Genomic DNA, 12,478 nt, shown 5'->3' on the forward strand with positions numbered 1-12,478 from the left:
ACAAAAGATAAAGGAATTAAGAATAGAGAAAATAACCAAGAAATCAAAGATCTCCCTTATGAAAGTGAACGGTAAAGATGATTGATGGCGTGGATGGATGTGGAAAATCGATGGATAATGTCCTATCGAGCCCTCCTAGTCGCAATGAAAAGGCAAACACGATAATATGGCTCTAACCAACCCTCCTAGTCGCGATGAAAAGGCAAATTGGAGTGTGAAGATTAATCTCCCTCACAAGAACTTGAAAGAACTCTAGGAGAAGAAGCTTCGAAGGCACAAGGCAATCAGCACTTGCAAAAACAAACTCTTGTTGTATTATTGATCAAAGAAATCTGATTTACAAAGTTGAATGAAGCCTCCTTTATATAGGGGCTGAATTCTAAAGGTTCTAAATAACTAAAGAATAAAATATTAATAAACTAAACATGTTTTAACTCTAATTCCTAATAAAATAATAATAACTAAAAATATTGTTTTAACCCAACCTTAATTCCTAATAAAATAATAAATCTGATCCTAAAAGATAATTTATCATCCTATATTAAATTATATTACAAATAATCAATATAAATATTGAAAATTCGTAATATTTACAAAATAACGTATTAATCCCGTATAAGATTTCCTGCATGCATCGTCTTCAGTAAAATGACTATATCTTGAGTTCTCGATATGGATTGATGCGATTCAAGAACCGTTGGAAAGATAAGAGACAGACGGTTGTATCTCCAGAAGACATGTCGACCGGATAACAACTGGATCCCCTTCAAAAAGTTGTTGCAAATCTGCTGCTATTAGACCCTTCCGGATGAATGCTTGAACTGCGATTTGAAGCTTGTCTTTAAGAAGTTTGGTCCGGCCTCGTGTGATAGGGCCAAGTGGTATAGTAAATTCATCATCCTTAGCTTTAGGGCATGTGGTGCATGTATCAGTTCGAGTCTATAATTAGCTTATCATCTTTTTATTGAATTTTTCATTATTATACATTCTTTATGTAAATAGTTATATTGATGTTTAAATTCATGTTTTCAGCTTCGTTGATTTTTTTTCTTTTTTTGAAAGTGCTTCTATCTTTATTTTGTTTTGTCGAAGGTTTGCAAGCTTCTACTCACACGTATCACATGTATTCGAATGACATAAGCTTTAAACCCAATCTTCTTCTCGAACGCTTTGCTCTCGTAAGAATTTATTCTTCGTGTGAGCCTTAACAAATAACCTCTGGGGTACACATGTCTTATACTTTTGTGGGAATTTATTCCTCGTATGGGTATAGAGAAATGAATCCCCTTGGATTGAACTCGATTCATTTAAGCCTAAAATGGGTGAGGATTGAGGGTTTGGCAGCCCAAAAGGACACTGATATGAAGGACAATTCGAGTACCCTTCCAAATAGAGTTGAAACCATGTATATAGTGAACCATAGAATGGTCACCCTAGATAGAGCCATACTGAACATCTATCCATTAGTAGGTACCTAAATAAGTGTACACGAAGAAGGAACGAATCTGAACCTTTACATTTTGCTTTAAATTTATAGAATAATTTTTTTCCAAATGAAAGCATGTGAACTAAATATCATGCGGTTAGGATTAATTTATTGAAATAAATCATGTTGGGTAGAAAGAATGTCTGGGTAGGATTGCCATTTAATAAAAGTATGTTTGTGTAGATATCATGATTGGATACGTGTTATATTTATCTTTAAATAGCATTTTTTTATCTCTATCGATTATCTCACTTTTACTAACTCATTTCTTCTTATTTTTGTGTCATTTCTTGCCTTTTGCATTGCATTTTCATGACATAATACAAAAATGGTTGATCTATAATTGACTATCTAATTGAAATTTTTCATAAAGGGAGAAAAACGTTTTCAATCAAGTAGTTGCTTGAAAATCATGCACCAAAGTTGACTGCTATAATACGTTCACTGTTGGCTAAGGGAAGTTTAAAGAAAACAAGGAAGAAGCTCACTTGAAAATCATGCACCAGAGTTTACTAATAAAATGACATCCAAGATTTGAAATATGACCCCTTGATCTAAGAAATGGTGTAGTTGCAGAATCTTACCTACGACTATTCCACATTTAATCCTCAAGGCTTGAAGTACAACTTTGACGTCATAGGGGCATAGAGATCATATATGAATGGAGCCTCTACACAATCCAAAGGAGTCATGGAGCACTTGAAAGACAAAGTGTATGAAGACGAAACCCAAAGATAAAACATCAACCTACTTTAGACCAAGAGAGAGCATGTCTGTAAAGATGAACTATATTATAATATTGAAAACTTATATCTAATGAAACTTGTTCTTTGATATTCATCTTTAGGATTAAAATCTTTTGCATTTACATTTGCATCTTTCATTCTGTATTGAATTTAGTTAAGCATTTTTGCATGCATTAATTATGGAAACATGGATTTAATTCGTTGATGACTCTATGGAAATGTTTCTAACTGAGTAACTTCATTCACACAATACTAAGAATGGAAGCAAAATTTGAACAATTGAAGAAAGAACTGCAAGAGAATTTGCGAATAATTTAAACAAATTGGGAAGCCAAAATGGAGCAAACGCAAAAGACCACCGTGGATCGCATCCTACAAAACCAGGACAATGTGATTGGCCAGGATTGTAGCAAAATTGACTAAGCTTAACCAATAAAAATGAAAAGAGAAGATTTTCTCGACCATTGAGACCTCCGTGTTGTGGCACAAACTAATCCACCATTAATTATTTCACCCGAGAGGCTTCCAAACCACCAAGTAGGTTTCTCCGTCATTAAGAATCAAGAGGTCATGACAAATGATCAACATCCCTACTGACTACAACATGCTTGATCCTGAGATCCATGAGAACTTAAAAGACTGGTGAAAAAACTACTTCAAAGGAATGAGATGACAGAGCTCTCAAGATGAAATGGATGCAAGTGAGTTAGTATTGGTTCTTGACTTGGTGCTCCCACCCAAATTCAAAATGTCCATTTTGAAAAATACAATGAAATCAGTTACCCTACCGCCCATCTCACGATGTGTATTCAAATAATGATTGGTTACACCAACAATGATCAAATGTTGATCCGCTACTTCCAAGACAATTTGATTAGACTCGCTTCTAAGTGACATAGTCAAATGAGCCATACTCAAATCCGCTCCTTGTAACACCCCCAACCCGTATCCGACCCGGATTCGAGTCCGAGGTATCACATTAACTTTTCAAAACTTTTGCTTGTACAAAATTAATGAATAATTTAAAACTTTTATAACATATAACTTATTCAAAATGTTTACAAAACTATTCAGAGCTTATACAATACATTATTTTGAATACATGCCAACTAAAACTTTAGTTGTTAACATACATATTATTCATCTTTCTTCAGATCTGACCTTCGGTAAGGAGAACTGACATGTCTTGCATCACATTGCTCTTTACACTTCTCACTTCTATAACCTACGTGTGAAACAATCACACGCTAAGTCTATGACTTAGTGAGACAATAAACATATACTGTAAACATTTACTAGTAATCATTTCTTACAACTCATATACTGTTATATGTAACAAATACATACATACATATATGTCATTATCATTCATATCTCTGTCTCCTGTTCCTATGATCTTTTATGTCCATATTATATATCTGATATACTTGTTATTATAGCATCATGTATCACACATAACATTTTATAAGGAAACAAACATATCATCATATCCAGTTTATTAATATTATCTCTTTATTAGCCCATGGTACACATGTGAGAATTGTAGATACGTGAGTCTATTGAGGTTGTGCACCACTATGCTGTCACCACAGCTCGTATAAATGTCCTGAATGACCTATCCAGAGGTCACAAAGACCCCGAAAACTATCCAGAGGTCATAAAGAACCTCGACAACTATTCATAGGTCTCGAAAAATCTAGGTAAACTGTCCATATATCTCGAAATACATAGGTAAACCCTCGACTCTTGACATGTCAACTATACCCCTAACTCTCATATCACATAACATGGGCATTATCATTTATAACATTTCATATCACTTGTTATTTCTCTTCTGTCACATACCACATGTATGTGTAACCATATATCTCATATCATATCACATGTATCACAAGTGCATATATTCACGTAGATCGTTTCATATGATTATATCATTTCTAATTTGTTCATGTAACTCGCATGTCATATCATGTAACATATAACACATAATCATATAGGCTTACGGTTTTATCACCTATCATGTTATTTCACATATACAATTTTATTACATTAAAAGATGGACATGTAGTCTTATGTGCCCTATCAATACTATTTGTTCATATAATCTCCTTTTACCTTATAAGTAAATATTACTTATTTTATCTCACCTTTCCATTTATTCTCCTAATTATTTATATTAATTCACATGGTTTATTACACAACTTATATCACCTTTTCATGTACTACAGATATCTCGTCACATATCTTATATCTTGTCATCATATCATTACATATAAATAAAATGTTAACACATATAATTAAACATACATACATTTCATGTCATTCACATACTTATAATCAAGACTTCATGCACTATAACTATCGGAAATAGACTTATCACAAGTCCAATTTCCATATAATTCTATAAAATAAGATGCACTCATCTTGGCCTCACTAAGTTTCAATCCACTTTATAATTTCCTCTCTTTCGATCGAATCTTAACTTGATACACAACCCAGAACTTGTTCGTGTTCGATATCTACATAATTATACATTGATACATATCAGTATCCATTGTTATAATCTAATCTATCATTTCTTAGACCAGAAGAAATGTCTATTTCAATTTCCTCTTGAAGTGCATCGATGAACTACCCATGTATCGATACACAAATTACCTTCGATGTTTTCATTTTAAAGGGATGCATCGATGCACTCCTTATGCATCGATGCACCATTTGCATTCGATGTTTCTTCTTTAAAGAGTGCATCGATGCACATTGAATATGCATCGATACACCTTGCCCAGAATTTGCATTTTAAGCCCGAAAATCCATTTAATTCAACTCAAATGCTTAATATTTCATCCCCTTTCGTATTCCTTACTTACATATACATATTTTCCCTTATTTCTACTCAATAATCACTTCTTTAACCTCCATATCCTATTCTCCTTAAGAAATTCAAGAATCATACCCAAATTTTAACATGTTACAAATTCAATTCTAATACTTCATACATATTAATTAGATTGATGACAAGTCAAATTCACTCTAAAACCTCATTAAAGAACCCTCTTTCAAGATTTCACTTATTCCTCTCTTATCTTTAATCCCCTCTATTCTCTTCATCTTATTGCTTCAAGATAATTTAAGCTCTTCTTATGCTTAATTATTACCTAATAATCAAAACTCAACCTTAAATTTCAGATAATAATCAACAAATAAAGAAACTCACCTTTACCTAACTTGGGCACGTTGGAGAAGAAGAAAACAAGTGAAGAAGAAAAGAGTTTTCATCTTCCTCTCCCCCACGTGTTAATCTCCTATTAAAGGGGAAAAATATATTTCCTTGTCAATTGACTATTTTACCCTTTACTTCATTTAATAATTACCAATAACTTTTATGATTTATTTCCAAATAAATCATTGAACTAATCCACGGTTCTACTCTAGTCACCAAATTCTAAAACTTTACAATTTGATCACTAACCCAGTATTGAGGATGTTACAAATCTCCCCTCCTTTAAAGAAAATTCGTCCTCGAATTTCACTGAACATATCAGTAAGAACATATCTTCTAATGTTCTCATGCTACTTCCTTTACTTAATCTTTCCTTCCTTTATTCCATTATTCCTTTATTTGTTCCAAATTGAAATCTCCTTATACATAAATCATATATTTCCTTTCATATTCATATACTCTCGTCTTATCACCTATACTCATCTCTATGTACCAATATCCATTGCATCTTCATAACTTTGATCACCCATTTCTTATACAGAGCTTCATTCTTTATCATTTCTTATACTTGTATTTTTTCTTCCCTAAGGTTTCATGCAAATACTTATCTCCTTTCTACATCATAGTGATCTGATCAGAATACACAACTATATTCAGTTTCACATCATAATTGATTAACTCAACTTTATCTTTTCCTCCAATCTGATAACTCTATCACTTTTACTCTAATATATAGTCAATAACATGTTCAATCTAGGGCACAAACCCTAGTCAACCAATCATATACATCCTACCTTTCATCATTTCTTAATCATTATATGTACTTTAATACACATGATCTTTTCATATTACTTTATACTTCTCTTTCAATCCTTACTTTCCCGCAACCATAATATCGTTATTTCCTTCACTATATCTCATTCATATGATGTATTTTGCAGCATGTAATCTCGCCAACGCTAACTCTTCTTCTAGAGTACAAACCCTTATCATATCCACACTCTTGCTTATACACTATATTATTTCTTTGTTTCAAATCCATAACTCTGATTTCATTCATTTTATAAACATATCATTGATGCACTTATTGTTAAACTCTTCTATAATTCTAACCACATCATTTGATCTTTTAACGTTCTTATGGTGACATTTGTCCACCATACTCTAGTTTTCTCTCATAATAACAAAACTTCTCAATTTAACTTCTCCACTTTGGAGAAATAACAATCATCTAACATTATCTTCAGGTCTATCGCCTTGTGCTTCACTTTGGAAGCTCTCATATATTCATGTGCTCATATTATTTCTTCTATCACATATCACGTGTGCATATGATCATCCAATTCATATCATATAACATATATATCTCCTAAATCATTCTCAAGTATTCACTTATCTTATATAACATAACAATTTAACTCTCTTAACAAGACAACACACTCCTTACACTATCAGATCAGAAATTTTCACTCTATGTTGACATGTACACATTTTTAAAACTCATTTGACTTCGGTTTAAGCCTAGAATCGGCTAAACCTTAGCTCTGATACCATTAAATGTAACACCCCCAACCCGTATCCGACCCGGATCCGAGTCCGAGGTATCACATTGACTTTTCAAAACTTTTGCTTGTACAAAATTAATGAATAATTTAAAACTTTTATAACATATAACTTATTTAAAACATTTACAAAACTATTCAGAGCTTATACAATACATTATTTTGAATACATGCCAACTAAAACTTTAGTTGTTAACATACATATTATTCATCTTTCTTCTGATCTGACCTTCGGTAAGGAGAACTGACTTGTCTTGCTCCACATTGCTCTTTACTCTTCTCACTTCTTAACCTACGTGTGAAACAATCACACGCTAAGTCTATGAATTAGTGAGGCAATAAACATATAATGTAAACATTTACTAGTAATCATTTCTTACAACTCATATACTGTATATGTAACCAAATACATACATACATACATACATACATACATACATACATACATACATACATACATACATACATACATACATACATACATACATACATACATACATACATACATACATATATGTCATTATCATTTATATCTCTTATCTCCTGTTGCTATGATCTTTTATGTCCATATTATATATCTGATAGACTTGTTAATATATCATAATGTATCACACATAACATTTTATAAGGAAACAAACATATCATCATATCCAGTTTATTAATATTATCTCTTTATTAGCCTATGGTACACATGTGAGAACTGTAGATACGTGAGTCTATTGAGGTTGTGCACCACTATGATGTCACCACAGCTCGTATAAATGTCCAGAAAGACCTATCCAGAGGTCACAAAGACCCCGGCAACTATCCAGAGGTCATAAAGAACCTCGGCAACTGTCCATAGGTCCCGAAAAACCTAGGTAAACTGTCCATATGTCTCGAAAGACATAGGTAAACCCTCGACTTTTGGCATGCCAACTATACCCCTAACTCTAATATCACATAACATGGGCATTATCATTTATAACATTTCATATCACTTGTTATTTCTCTTCTGTCACATACCACATGTATGTGTAACCATATATCTCATATCATATCACATGTATCACAAGTGCATATATTCACGTAGATCGTTTCATATGATTATACCATTTCTCATTTGTTCATGTAACTCGCATGTCATATCATGTAACATATAACACATAATCATATAGGCTTACGATTTTATCACCTATCATGTTATTTCACATATAAACTTTTATTACATTAAAAGATGAACATGTAGTCTTATGTGCCCTATCAATACTATCTGTTCATATAATCTCATTTTACCTTATAAGTAAATACTACTTATTTTATCTCACCTTTCCATTATTCTCCTAATATTTATATTAATTCACATGGTTTATTACACAACTTATATCACCTTTTCATGTATTACAAATTTCGTCACATATCTTATATCTTGTCATCATATCATTACATATAAATAAAATGTCAACACATATAATCAAGCATACATACATTTCATGTCATTCACATACTTATAATCAAGACTTCATGCACTATAACTATCAGAAATAGACTTATCACAAGTCCAATTTCCATATAATTCTATAAAATAAGATGCACTCACCTTGGTCTCACTAAGTTTCAATCCACTTTATGATTTTCTCTCTTTCGATCGAATCTTAACTTGATATACAACCCGGAACTTGTTCGTGTTCGATATCTACATAATTATACATTGATACATATCAGTATCCCATTTTTATAATCTAATCTATCATTTCTTAGACCAGAAGAAATGTCTATTTCAATTTCCCCTTGAAGTGCATCAATGCATGCTAAAGTGCATCGATGCATTCGTTAACGTGTGCATCGATGCACTACCCATGTATCGATACACAAATTACCTTCGATGTTTTCATTTTAAAGGGATGCAACGATGTACTCTTTATGCATCGATGCACCATTTGCATTCGATGTTTCTTCTTTAAAGAGTGCATCGATGCACATTCAATGTGCATCGATACACCTTGCCCAGAATTTGCATTTTAAGCCCGAAAATCCATTTAATTCAACTCAAATGATTAATATTTCATCCCCTTTTGTATTCCTTACTTACATATACATATTTGCCCTTATTTCTACTCAATAATCACTTCTTTAACCTCCATATCCTATTCTCCTTAAGAAATTCAAGAATCATACCCAAATTTTAACATGTTACAAATTCAATTCTAATACTTCATACATATTAATTAGATTGATGACAAGTCAAATTCACTCTAAAATCTCATTAAAGAACCCTCTTTCAAGATTTCACTTATTTCTCTCTTATCTTTAATCCTCTATTCTCTTCATCTTATTGCTCAAGATAATTTAAGCTCTTCTTATGCTTAATTATCACCTAATAATCAAAACTCAACCTTAAATTTCAACTAATAATCAATAAATAAAGAAACTCACCTTTGCCTAGCTTGGGCACGTTGGAGAAGAAGAAAACAAGTGAAGAAGAAGAGAGTTTTCATCTTCCTCTCCCCTAGTGTTAATCTCCTAATAAAGGGGAGAAAATATATTTCCTTATCAATTGACTATTTTACCCTTTACTTCATTTAATAATTACCAATAACTTTTATGATTTATTTCCAAATAAATCATTGAACTAATCCATGGTTCTACTCTAGTCACCAAATTCTGAAACTTTACAATTTGATCACTAACCCGGTATTGAGGATGTTACATTCCTAGAAGGATTTGACTCATACCTTTTTGGGTCAATACAAGCACATGACTAATATAGTCCCTGACCAAATAACATTGCAAAATTTCAAGATGAAACGTAATGAGAGCTTTCAACAATATGCATACTGATGAGAGATGTTGCATCATAAGTACGTCCACCGATGATTGAAAGAGAGTTCACTACTTTGTTCATCGATACACTAAAATCTCTATGTATTAACCATACGTTAAGGGTTGCCACTTAGAGTTTCTCTGACATCGTCATGTGTAGAGAGATGATTGAAAGAGGTATCAAGAATGGAAAGATAAAGGACATAAATAGTATTGATTTTGAGAAAAGAGATGAGACTAATACAATGGGGTCTTATTCAGCTAATCATGGGACCAACCATCATAAGGTGATCTGAGAAAAGGCTCACATCAATCCAATTCCAATGACATATGAGGAATTGCTCCCAACGCTGGTTGATAAGAACCTTGTGACTCCAGTTCTGTCCAAGCCAAAATGCACCATATCCAAAAAGGCTATGACGTTAACACCATATGTAACTACCATATAGAAAGCTCAGGGCACACTACTGAAAACTGTGGGATATTGAAGCGCAAGGTTCAAAATTTGATTGATTTAGGAGCATGAACCTTTGAATAATGGGGTATTCTTATTTGAATCAAGAAGTCGTTGTATCCATCATAAAGCTTTGTTTCACTTGCATCAGAAAACATTTCATCTTGTTTGAACCTATTTTTTCTTTCTTCCTATGTTTAAAGGTTTGTAAGTCATTTGACATTCGAACATATTAAATAAAACATTACCTTATGAGGTTATGAGCATTGCATAATTTTTAATCTTTAATTTAAATAATTGGGGTTATAAATCTTTGACAAATGACAAGATTAAACCCTTTTAAAACAAGGACCCTTAATCTTACTCCAAAAGATACACCCGAACATCACACCCTTTTCTTGAAGGGACAAAGATAACCTTCTCCTCCCACAAAGAGACAATCAAAGGTCTTGACATTCTGTATGTATTAGGAGCGGACAAAATAGGGCATCTCTTGTATGATATTGCAAAACTGGTTAGAGTATACTTATGTTGATGACGTTCAATGATGATCATGATCTTCACAGATGGAATGGTGGAGCTTATGAATTTAGTTTAGGTCAGTTACTTGGAAATTAAACTCCAAAGATAAAAATTTTATGACTTTTAACGACACCGAGACTATACCAGGTTCTTCTCAATAAGCTTAAAAAATCTTAAATCTGAATACCCAAGAAATTAATTAAGTATCAACACAGTTAACTACAATAAAGCTAGAGCTATTACACTAAAGCAATTGGTTCGAGAGGTAACTCAAGTGCCCTGACTTTATGAATATGTTACATTCAAAACGTGACATTGATTAGAGACCTGACAATTCAGTGTTTGCTCCACTGTGGTTATCATGTTGAAGACTTTGTGACGAGATGAATCCCTAAACTAAGCCCAAATAAAGGTAAACTAAATTAAAACAATAAAATTTAAGGAAACGACAAAGTTCAATGTTGAATTAATAAGTGTCGATGGACGATGGACTAAGAGAGTTGAGAACATTTATTATAGTCAACTTTATACATGCACTCAGAAATTTTATCTTTAGATTGATATTTCTACTCTACATTTTCTAAAAGAGTCTATGAAACATGAACAAATGGAAGATTTAAAAGAACCGAACTAGAAATGTTCTAAAGGCCTAACAATTGAATACGCTAGTTGCATCATTTTTTTCGCATCCATTTGGATTATCCAGCCCAGAAAGAAGGGCATGTCACAATGTTCACACGAACAAAGAAAAGAATGACAACACAACAAATCATAACTTAGAAAATTTAGGAAACTAACTCAAAACTAACCTGTCAACCTAACACTTGTCAAAGAGTTATAATTTTGAAAGATTAAAAGAGCAGTTGATTCTTTTGATAATTAATAAACTCATGTTTTACGATTTGATTTAATTGTGAGCCCAAAGAAGGGGATTATTTGGTTTTTAAAAAATCTATTTTTCAAAATTTCTTCATCAAACCTTTTAAAGGAAAAACATTTTAAGAAAAGATAATCTCTCTGAAATGTATCTTGAAATTCAACAAATGTCTATCATACTCAAAAGCTCAAAATCATAGGTAGGGCAAGAAATGGTGAAATTTTATGGGCAAAATTTGTTGGGGCAAGAAGAACAAATTGTCCACATGTTTCCATTCACTTGCATACTATATGATATTCATGCATAACCTATGTCTACATCTTTACTTAGCTTAATTCATGCATATGTTATATTACACATTCCTTACTTATGTTATCATATCATTTAAGGATTATATAGGCATGGGAAACATGTGTTGCATTAGAATATTGTTTATTTTATTAAGTGCTACATAGTTAAAGAACTTGTGCATGTGTGGCATTCTGATCATAAAACTTATATACATATGCATTTAGTGCAAGGTACACTTCAAAAGACATCAGTTAGATTGTCCACCATTTTCGAATAGGATCCAAGCATATTTGGGTTCTGAAGTCTTCTTGAAATTTAATCCCTTATCTCTTAACTTTCCAACTCACTTTAAATTGCTTCAATCTGATATCGAGAGCAAGAGATATGCCCAGATTACCAAAGACAGTGCATACTGAAAATTCATACGAGATTTGCAACCATTCATCACTTTCCTTGAATTTATTAATGGGTGACATTGATGAAGATGCACAAACCAAAAGTGACCATCCAAATAG

Source organism: Hibiscus syriacus, unplaced genomic scaffold (assembly GCF_006381635.1).
Source record: "Hibiscus syriacus cultivar Baekdansim isolate YM2019G1 unplaced genomic scaffold, ASM638163v2 tig00016004_pilon, whole genome shotgun sequence".
Classification (NCBI taxonomy): domain Eukaryota; kingdom Viridiplantae; phylum Streptophyta; class Magnoliopsida; order Malvales; family Malvaceae; genus Hibiscus; species Hibiscus syriacus.